The sequence below is a fragment of the Myotis brandtii genome, unplaced genomic scaffold, assembly GCF_000412655.1.
Source record: "Myotis brandtii unplaced genomic scaffold, ASM41265v1 scaffold291, whole genome shotgun sequence".
Taxonomy (NCBI): Eukaryota; Metazoa; Chordata; class Mammalia; order Chiroptera; family Vespertilionidae; genus Myotis; species Myotis brandtii.
In genome coordinates, this window is record NW_005361118.1 from 1,323,245 (window position 1) to 1,334,378 (window position 11,134).

Below are 11,134 nucleotides of genomic sequence, written 5' to 3' on the forward strand. Positions count from 1 at the left end.
GACCCACTGCAAGGCCATCCCGCCTCTCCCCGTAGGGGTCTGGGACCTCAGAATCCCGCCCCAAACAAGCTCAGTGGATTCGAGAGTTTGTAACCCCTTCTGATTGAAAAAAACTACGCATCCAGTTGCAGCCCGCCTGGCGTGCAACTCCGAACCTCTGTTCTTGGCGCCTCTGTACATCCTACTCAGTCTCAATGCTCTTCTTTCTTTCCTTCCAGTTGTAGAGCTTCCACTGGGCCAGCTTTCCCATGATTCTGAATGATAGCTGTTTGTCTTATAGTTGGTAGTTTCAATGTTGTTGTGGGAGGCAGCACGAACAGGTCTGTACCTTACGCCGCCATCTTGGTTCAGGGGTAGTAATATTTATATTCAACAAAATAGACCTCAAAGTGAAGGCCATAACAAGAGAAGGAAGGCCACTTCATAATACTAAAGGGATCAATACAACAAGAAGATATGACTCTGGTAAATATATATGCACCCAATACAGGGGCGCCCAAGTACATAAAAAAACTTTTGGAAGAAATCAAAGGAGAGATTGACAGGAATACAATCATAGTAGGGGACTTTAATACCCCACTGACATAACTAGATAAATCCTCTGGACAAAAAAAAAATTAGCAAAGAAACAGCAATCCTAAATGACTCACTAGATCAGATGGACTTAATTGATATCTTCAGAACATTTCACCCCAAAGCTATGGAATATACATTTTTCTCAAGTCCACATGGGACATTTTCAAAGATAGACCACATATTGGGTCACAGGCAAAGTCTCTCCAAATTCAAGAAGATTGAAATTATATCAAGCATCTTCTCAGACCACAATGGTGTAATATTAGAAATCAACTACAATAAAAATAATCAAAAAAATTGAAACACTTGGAGGCTGAATAGCATGCTAGTAAACAATGAGTGGGTTACCAAAGAGATAAAAGAGGAAATAAAAAAAATCCTGAAAATGAATGACAATGAAAACACAATAATCCAAAATCTATGGGTCACAGTGTAAACAGTCCTGAGAGGGGAGTTAATAGCTCTACAGGCCTACCTCAAAAAATTCAAAAAAATTGTAATTAATTATCTAACCCTACAATTGAAAGAATTAGAAAGAGAGCAACAAGAAAAGCCCAGAGTAAGCAGAATGAAGGAAATGATAAAGATCGAAGCAGATATAAATGACATAGAGACCAAAAATTAATACAAAGGATCAATGAAACTAAGAGCTGGTTCTTTGAAAGGATAAACAAGATTAATGAACCTCTAGCCAGGCTCACCAAGAAACAAAGAGAGAGAACCCAAGAAAACAAAATTAGAAATGAAAGAGGTGAAGTAACAACTGACCCCACAGATATACAAAGGATTGTAAAAAAGCAAACAAACAAACAAAAACAACAACAAAAAAACTATGAAAAACTCTACTCCACCAAATTGGACAACCTTGACAAAATGACATATTCCTAGAAAATACAAGCTTCCAAAACTCAATCAGGAAGAATAAAAAAACCTGAATAGGCTGATAACTACTGATGAAATTGAAACAGTAATAAAAAAGCTTCCAGCAAACAAAAGCCCTGGACTGGATGGCTTCACAGGAGAGTTTTACCAAACATTCAAAGAAGAACTAAAATCTATCTTTCTCAGACTATTCCAAAAAATTCAAGAGGAAGGCACACTTCCAAGCTTTTTCTATGGATCCAGCATTACCCTAAATCCCAAAAGCAGATAAAGACACTACAAAGAAAGAGAATTACAGGCCAATATCCCTGATTAACATAGATGCTAAAATCCTCAACAGAATTCTAGCAAATAGGATCCAGCATTACATTAGAAAGATCCTACACCATGATCAAACGGGATTTATTCCAGGGATGCAAGGCTGGTACAATATCTGCAAATCATAAATGTGATACATCACATAAACAAATTGACAGGCAAAAATCACATAATCATATCAATTAATGAAGAAAAGGCATTTGACAAAATCCAACATCCTGATAAAAAACTCTCAGCAAAATGGGAATAGAGGGATCATACCTCAACATAATAAAGGCTTTAAATGACAATCATACAGCCAACATCATATTCAATGGGCAAAAACTAAAACCATTTCCCCTAAGAACAGGAACAAGATAGGGATGCCCACTTTCACCACTCCTGTTCAACATAGTCCAGGAAGTGCTAGCCATAGCAACCAGACAAGAAGAAATAAAAGCATTCAAATTGGAAAAGAAGGAGTAAAACTGTCATTATTTGTAGATGACATGATATTGTACATAGAAAACCCTAAAGACTCCATCAAAAAACTACTAGAATTAATAAATGAATTCAGCAATATAACAGGATACAAAATTAACTCCCAGAAATCTATAGCTTTTATATACACCAGTAATGAACTCACATAAAGAGAAACTAAAAAAAAATCCCATTTACAATTGCAACAAAAATATGAAGATACCTAGGAATAAATTTAACCGAGGAGGTAAAGGACCTGTACTTAGAAATTACAGGATGCTGAAAAAGAGATACAGGAAAACAAACAAATAGAAGAATATACCTTGTTCACGAATTGGTAGAATCAACATCATTAAAATGTCCATCCTACCCAAAGCAATCTATAGATTCAACGCAATCCCCATTAACACACCAATGGCATATTTCAAAGACCCAGAACAAACTCTCCAAAAATTCATCTGGAATAATAAAAGACCCTGAATAGCTGCAGCAATCTTGAGAAAGAAGAACAAAGTAGGAGGGATCACAATACCAAATATTAACTTATACAACAAAGCCACTGTTCTCAAAACTGCCTGGTATTGGCACAAGAACAGACCTATACACCAATGGAACCAAACAGAGAACCCAGAAATTGACCCAACCCATTATGCTCAATTAACATTTGACAAAGGAGGCAAGAGCATACAATGGAGTCAAGACAGTCTCTTCAACAAATGGTAGGTTAGAAAATTGGACAGGTACATGCAAAAGAAAAAAAAAAAAAGAAACTAGACCACCAACTCACACCAGACACAAAAATAAACTCAAAATGGATAAAAGACTTAAAAGTAGGCAAGAAACCATAAAAATCTTAGAAGAAGCTATAGGCAGCAAAATAGCAGACATCTGTCATAGCAATATCTATACTGATACAGTTCCTAGGGCATTGGAAACTAAGGAGAAAATAAACAAATGGGACTACATCAAAATAAAAAGCTTCTGCACAACAAAAGAAACCATCAACAAAACAACAATAAAGCCCACTGCATGGGAGAACATATTTGCCAATGTTATTGCTGATAAGAGTTTAATTTCCAACATGTATAGGGAAGTCATACAACTTAACAAAACGAAGATAAACAATCCAATCAAAAAATGGGCAAAGGACCTAAATCAGTGATGGCAAACCTTTTGAGCTCAGCGTGTCAGCATTTTGAAAAACCCTAACTTAACTCTGGTGCCGTGTCCCATATAGAAATTTTTTGATATTTGCAACCGTAGTAAAACAAAGATTTATATTTTTGATATTTATTTTATATATTTAAATGCCATTTAACAAAGAAAAATCAACCAAAAAAATGAGTTCGCGTGTCACCTCTGACACGTGTGTCATAGGTTCGCCATCACTGACCTAAATAGACACTTTTCTAAAGAGGATATACAGAAGGTCAAGAGACATATGAAAACATGCTCTAAGTTACTAATCATCTGAGAGATGCAAATCAAAACAACAGTGAGGTACCATCTCACACCTGTCAAAATGGCTATTATCAACAAATCAACAAACCCTCTTGCACTGCTGGTGGGAATGCAAACTGGAGCAGCCATTGTAGAAAACAGTATAGAGTTTTTTCAAAAAATTAAAAATGGAACTTTCATTTGACCCAGTAATCTCACTTCTAGTAATATATCCCAAGAAACCAGAAACACCAATCAGAAAGGATATATGCACCCCTATGTTCATAGCAGCACAATATACAATAGCTAAGATTTGGAAACAGCCTAAGTGCCCATCAGCAGATGAGTGGATTAGAAAACTGTGGTACATCTACACAATGGAATAGTCCACTGCTGTAAAAAAGAAGGAATTCTTACCATTTGCAACAGCATGGATGGAACTGGAAAGCATTATGCTAAGTGAAATAAGCCAGTTAGAGAATGATAAATATCACATGATCTCACTCATTTGTGGAATATAATGAACATAAACTGATGAACAAAAATAGAACCAGAGTCATAGAAGCATCGAACAGTCTGTCCAACCTATGAGGGAAGGCATGGGGTGAGGAGGTAAAGGACTTGTATGCATGCATATGAGCATAACCAATGGACACAGACAGTAGGGCAGTGAGGGCATTTGCTGGGGGTTGAGGGCAGTGAGGAGTGGTCAATGGGGGGAAAGGAGACTTATGTAATACTTTAAACAATAAATAATTATTTTTTTTAAAAAGAATAATCTTAAATGTACGTGAATTGAATGCTCCAATCAAAAGACATAGGGTAGCTGAATGTACACAAAAACATGACCCCACTATATGCTGTCTACAAGAGACCCACCTGAGAACAAAATACTCACATAGGATGAGAGTAAAAGGATTGGAAAAACTTTCCATGCAAATGGAAAAGAAAAAGAAGCTAGGGTAGCAATACTCATATATGACAAAATAGACTTCAAAATTAAGCCATCACAAGAGACAAAAAAGGTTACTACATAATACGAAAGGGATCAATCCAACAAGAGGATATAACCCTGCTAAACATATATGCACCCAATATAGGAGCACCTAAATACATAAAAAAAATTCTAGAGGACTTTAAGGGACAGAGCGACAACAATATAGTCATAGTAGGGGACTTTAACACCCCACTGACATCACTTTGTCTGGACAGATATTCCAGACAAAAAAATTAACATGGAAACAGTGACTCTAAAGGACACACTGGATCAGATGGATTTAATTGACATTTATAGACATATCACCCCCCAAAGCTACAGAGTATACATTCTTCTCAAGTGCATATGGATCATTCACAAAGATAGACCACATGTTAGGACACAAAAAAAGTCTCTACAATTTCAAGAAAATTGAAATCACATCAAGCATCTTCTTCGATCACAGTGGAATGAAATTAGAAATCAACTCCAGTAAAACACCCAAAAAGATTCAAACACATGGAGGCAAAATAGCATGTCATTAAACAATGAATGGGCTACCAATGAGATGAAGAAAGAAATAAAAAAAAACTTCCTGTAAACAAATGAAAATGAAAACATAACAACCCAAAATCTCAGGGACACTGCATAAGCAGTCCCCAGAGGGAAGTTCATAGTACTATAGGCATACCTAAAAAAACAACAACAACAAAAATAACCAACAACAACAAGAAAAATCAACAATAAACTATTTAACCCTACAACGTAAAGAACTATAAAGAGAACAACAAGAAAAGCCCAGAGTAAGTAGAAGAAAGGAAATAATAAAGATTAGAAGAGAAATAAATAACATAGAGACTAAAAACCAATACAAAAAAATCAATGAAACCAAGAGCTGGTTCTTTGAAAGGATAAATAAAATTGATAAACCATTAGCCAGACTCATCAAGAAACAAAGAGAGAGGACCCAAATAAATAAAATCAGAAGCAAAAGCAGAGAAGTAACCACTGGCATCACAGAAATACAAAGGATTGTAAGAAACTATGAACAACTATATGCCAACAAGCTGGACAATGTGGATGAAATGGACAAATTCCTAGAAAAATACAATCTCCCAAAACTGAATCAGGAAGAATCAAAAAACCTAAATAGGCCAATAACAACAGATTGAAATAGAAGCAGTAATAAAAAAAACCTTCCCCTAAATAAAAGCCCAGTCTGGACTGATTCATGGGGGAGTTTTACCAAACATTCAAAGAACTAACACCTTTACTCCCCAAACTATGCCTCTATAACTGATCTCCAACCTAATAACATCTTTGATGACTAATCTTCCCAATTGACTTGCTCTTTGATCTAATTTTCCACCTGCTATTTGCCTAACAAAGGTCACTACATCTTTGGAACATCTTTGGAACCTGCCCAGTTACCATACACACCAACTCAGGCGGCTGTGATGGCATCCTTTCCTAGGCATCCCTTCTCCATCTCAACCTCAGAGTGACCCTCACCGCTCTGCATACATTTCTGTCATACTTCAATGAAGATGGGCAGATAAATCAATATTTTTTATCTGCTTTGCTGCCAGAATTCAATGATCTGTCACAGTTCTTGCCCAATTCATCTAATCATTGTGGTTCAAATGTTTTTAGCTTTGTTGAAAGTGTTGAATTAATTGGTTTAGTAACCCACCTCAGAACTAAACTTTGAAGTATAACCTTAGCAACATTTTACTATACTTTTCCACAACTCAGAGCATACATTATTTAGTGCTTAAAGGTTAATCTTTTGCAAGTATCCTCCAAGAGTTTTCCTGTGTTCTACCTGGGAAGGTTTTTTACTGGCAATCATCCTATCCTGAATCACATCACAGATCCACGGTGTTACCAATCATTTCTTCTAACCTATAGACCAAGAAAGCTCAATCTAAGTCAGTGGTTCTCAACCTTCCTAATGCTGCGACCCTTTAATACAGTTCCTCATGTTGTGGTGACCCACAACCATAAAATTATTTTCATTGCTACTTCATAACTGTAATTTTGCTACTGTTATGAATTGTAATGTAAATATCTGATAAACAGGATGTATTTTCATTGTTACAAATTGAACATAATTAAAGCATAGTGATTAACCACAAAAACAATAAGTAATTATATATGTGTTTTCCGATGGTCTTAGGTAACCCCTGTGAAAGGGTCGTTCGACCCCCAAAGGAGTCGAGACCCACAGGTTGGCGACCCACAGGTTAAGAACCGCTGATCTAAGTGATCCTATATAATAAAAGGCTAATATGCAAATCAACCAAATGGCTGAACGACCAGTCACTATGACTTGCACTGACCTCCATGGGGCAGATGTTCAATGCAGGAGCTTCCCCGTGGTGGTCAGTGTGCTCCCACAGGGGGAGCACTACTCAGCCAGAAGCCCTGAGCCAGGCTCACTTCTGGTGAGTACAGTGGTGGTGGCGGGAGCCTCTCTAGCCTCTGTGGCAGTGCTAAGGATGTCCGACTGCCAGCTTAGGACCACTCCTAAGTTGGCAGTCAGACATCCCCCAAGGGCTCCCAGACTGCGAGAGGGCGCAGACCGGGGTGAGGGACCCCCCATCCCCCGAGTGCACGAATTTTGTGCACCAGGCCTCTAGTTTTAAATAAGATGCTATGGTTCTAAAGAGTCTTTGCTGTTCACATCTGAATTTAATCACCTGTACATTTTCATAAAATCAATGTCTCACCTTTACAATTGTTTAAAAGAAAGCAACCTTTTCAAATCAACTTTCTGTTGTGTCTATGATGTTATTTATCATTTGATGGTAGGTCAGAGTTGGGCAACTTTTTCTCTAAAAGGTCGGACAGTAAATATTTCAAGCTTTGCAGGCCAACTCAACTCTGACATTGTGGCAGTCACAGACAGTTTATAAATGTATTATCATGGCTGTGAGCCAATATAACTTTACCTGCAGAGATTGAATTTCATATAATTTTCACATGTTGTAAAGTATTTTTGTTTTCATTTTTTTCCAACCTTTAAAAAATGTAAAAACCATTTTTTGCTGTGAGCTGCACAAAACTAGGCGAAGGGCCAGCAAATTTGCTCTGTGGCTGTAATTTCTGACTACAGGATAATATATGGCCAGGAGCAGATAAAGGTTTTGTGGGGAGACAACCATTTAAAGTTTTGGGAGGTGCTATTTTAAGGAAAAGAACACAAAATTACAAATTTAAAATTATATATAAGGCTTTGGGAGGGACCCAGGCAGATGGGAGGCCCTTGAAAATTGAGCCTCTTTGTGTCCTGGTGACACTGGGACAATACTGCTGCATAGGGTTCCAGAGCTGGCTGACTATTGGAAACAGCAAGAGAGCTTTTCTACTGATAGTTTCCAGAACCCTGATAGAGTGCCTGAATTAGTCTCTGAGGTAAGAATCCGCTATATTGTAAAGCTCCCCAGGTAATTCTACTATGCAGCCAGGTTTGGAAATCACCATTTTACTAACCATTCATAATAGTTAGTGAGTCCATTAGAATTGATTCCAGAAAAACATTTATTGCCTTAATTGTGTAGCCTGCCCAGAAATAAGTTTTAACTATTGTTATTGAACCATAGCCCAAATGTTGATAAAACTATATCAAGAAAATTATATTGTTAAATTGTCTTGACAGAGCACATATACATACACACTCTTATGCTAGGCCATCTACACTCGTTTTTTTTTTAATCCTCACCCGAGGATACTTTTTTTAGAGAGAGTGGAAAGGGAGAGGGAAGGTGAGAAAGGGAGAGAGAGGAGAGAGAAAGAGAAACTTCAATGTTGAGGTGCATACGCTGATGCTCTAACCACTGAGCAATGCTAGCTGGGCTATCTACATTCTTTTTAGTGGAGGTTAACACATCCATAGTTAACTGGCTCTTCACCATTTTGTCTCAGTTTATTATTTTTATATATTAATCTTTATTTTAAAATCTATTTTTTAATCTTAAATCTTTGAGTTGGCATACATTTCAGAACATCCATCTATATATATAAAAGCCTAAGCAACCAAACAACCGAACAACTGAACAACTGGTCAACCAGTTGCTATGACGCGCACTGACCATCAGGGGACAGATGCTCAATGCACAGGATTGGGCTCCCTCCTGTCTGGATTGGGCCTGCAGGGATCAGGCCGAAACTGGCTATCTGATATCCCCCAAGGGATCCCAGATTGTGAGAGGGCACAGGCCAGGCTGAGGGACCCCACCAGTGCACAAATCCATGCACTGGGCTTCTAGTAAAGTAAATAAATGGTTATTGAATGGCTATTTGACACTTATGTCATCACAGTTGGGTGAGTCAGTCTATAAACTTATGCGTAATGAGTCACTTGTCATTGCCTCATTAATGGACAAATTTATAGATGCCTGTTTTTATATTCCTACTAGAGGCCTGATGCATGAAATTAGTGCAAGAGTAGGCCTTCCTTTCCCTGGCTGCTGGCACCGGCTTCCCTCCGGCACCCAGGAACCAGGCTTCCCTCCAGCCGCCGGCAGGCACCCAGGACCCGGGCTTCCTTTGCAGCCCCGGATTCGTCCAGAAGGTAGTCCGGAAGGATGTCCAGAAGGACGTCTGGTCTAATTAGCATATTATGCTTTTATTATTATAGATGAATATTGTGAATCCTTTAAAATTTTTCACATATAGTATTATTATTTCCACAATGTTGAGAAATCTTCTTAGTCAAACGTGGGTAGTTCTGCCTGTAGAGGAAGTAGGTCTACCATATCCAGTCACATATTTATTTTGTAAGTTATTAATGCTTACATTCAACAAGTATTAAATGAACACCTGCAATATGCTGGGAAGTGTGCTGGATGCTGAGGATCCAACTCTGCAGTCTCAGAGCTTAGATTCTAATGGGGAGAAATAAAGGAAACCAGGAATTTCACATGGTGATAGGTGATGTGTTGGAAATAAATCAGGGTGAAGCCATAGTGAACGTGTGTGTGTGTGTGTGTGTGTGTGTGTGTGTGTATGTGCTTGTATGTGTGTGGGTGGGGGGGGACAGGGGCAGCTACTTAGATAATTAGAGGTGATGGTGACATTTGAGCTGAAACTCAAACGGTGACAAGGAACCTGAGCCATGCTGTCCAGATTGAGGGTCTTGAAATGTGGCTAATCCCACATGTTGAAAATATAATATTTTGGATAGAGTGGGTTAAATGAAATATATCACCAAAATTAATTTTATCTGATTTTTTAATCCTTTTAAGTGGGTACTGGAAAATTACATGTGTGGTTGGCATTATATTTCTTCTATTTGACAGCACTTATGTAGAAAGAAAGTGAATTCCATTCCATTTTTTTTCCAGCATGTACACATGCCCCCAGCATCCCCATAAATTGGCTATGTTATGGGTTTTTAGGAGTTTGAGCTAATATAACACTCCCTAAATGCCGGATGGTCTTAATCCAGCATCTAGAAGGGTTCTGGAATCTGGAGAAGGCACTGTGTGTAAATGATTAAAGAGTCCAGAGACAAAACATAATTTTGGAAGGCATTTGGGGGGCCAGAGGAGCTTGGCTGAAGAAACCAAGTTCTCTTGTATCTGGACCCCTTGCTTTTTATTAACACAAATTGTCCTAAGGCAAGGTAGATATACACATCAAAGGCCAGGGTTTGGTATACAGAATCCATTCAGATTGGAGGAATTGCCTTCAGCTGTTCAGGTGTTTGGCCAGTAGGAGGCAATAACATGTAGATTAAGATGCCCTTAGCTGTCTGGTAGCAAGCAATCATTTATGCATCCTTTTCAGGTTTGGGGAAATGCCCTCAGCCATTCCCAGGTGATTCAGTCCTGCTGACATGCTGGAATTGGCTTCCGACACCTAAAATGCACGGAAGAGTTATTCATGTGCCAGGCACTGGGCGAAATACTAGCAGCTTTACATTCATTCATTGAATCCTCACACTACTATGAAGTAGGAAATATTTCTTAGCCCCCTTTTTACAGATGAAGAAATGGAGGTCCAAAGGGATTAAGTAACTTCCTAAGATGACAATACTGAAACAGTGGCCCGGGAATTGCAGCTTTGCAGAGGTCTACAGCTGCAGAGGCTAGGTGGACTGGAGGAGGCTTTCAGCGCACCGGGAGAGGCAGGGGTGGAGGGGTGGGGTGGAGAGAAATCAGGGTGAAGCCACGGTAAATATGTGTGTGTGGTAGGTGGGGGGAGGCAGGGGTGTCGGCGCGGCTCTTTCAGGCCTCTGCCTTCAGCTGCACCTGCCCCAGCCGAGCTAGCTAGCGTGTGCCTGAATTCCTGTGGTGGTCAAACCAGAGCCACGCCCCACTCGGAGTCTCCCCTCGGCTCTAATAGGTTCTGAAGGAGGCCTCTCGGGGACTTCTACAGCTTGGGAATGCTCTCGCCATGTAGCAGTGACCAGGGCATGAGTCCGCGACATGTGTGTCCACAGCTCTTTTGACACCACTTTCCCGAACTCCCTACCCC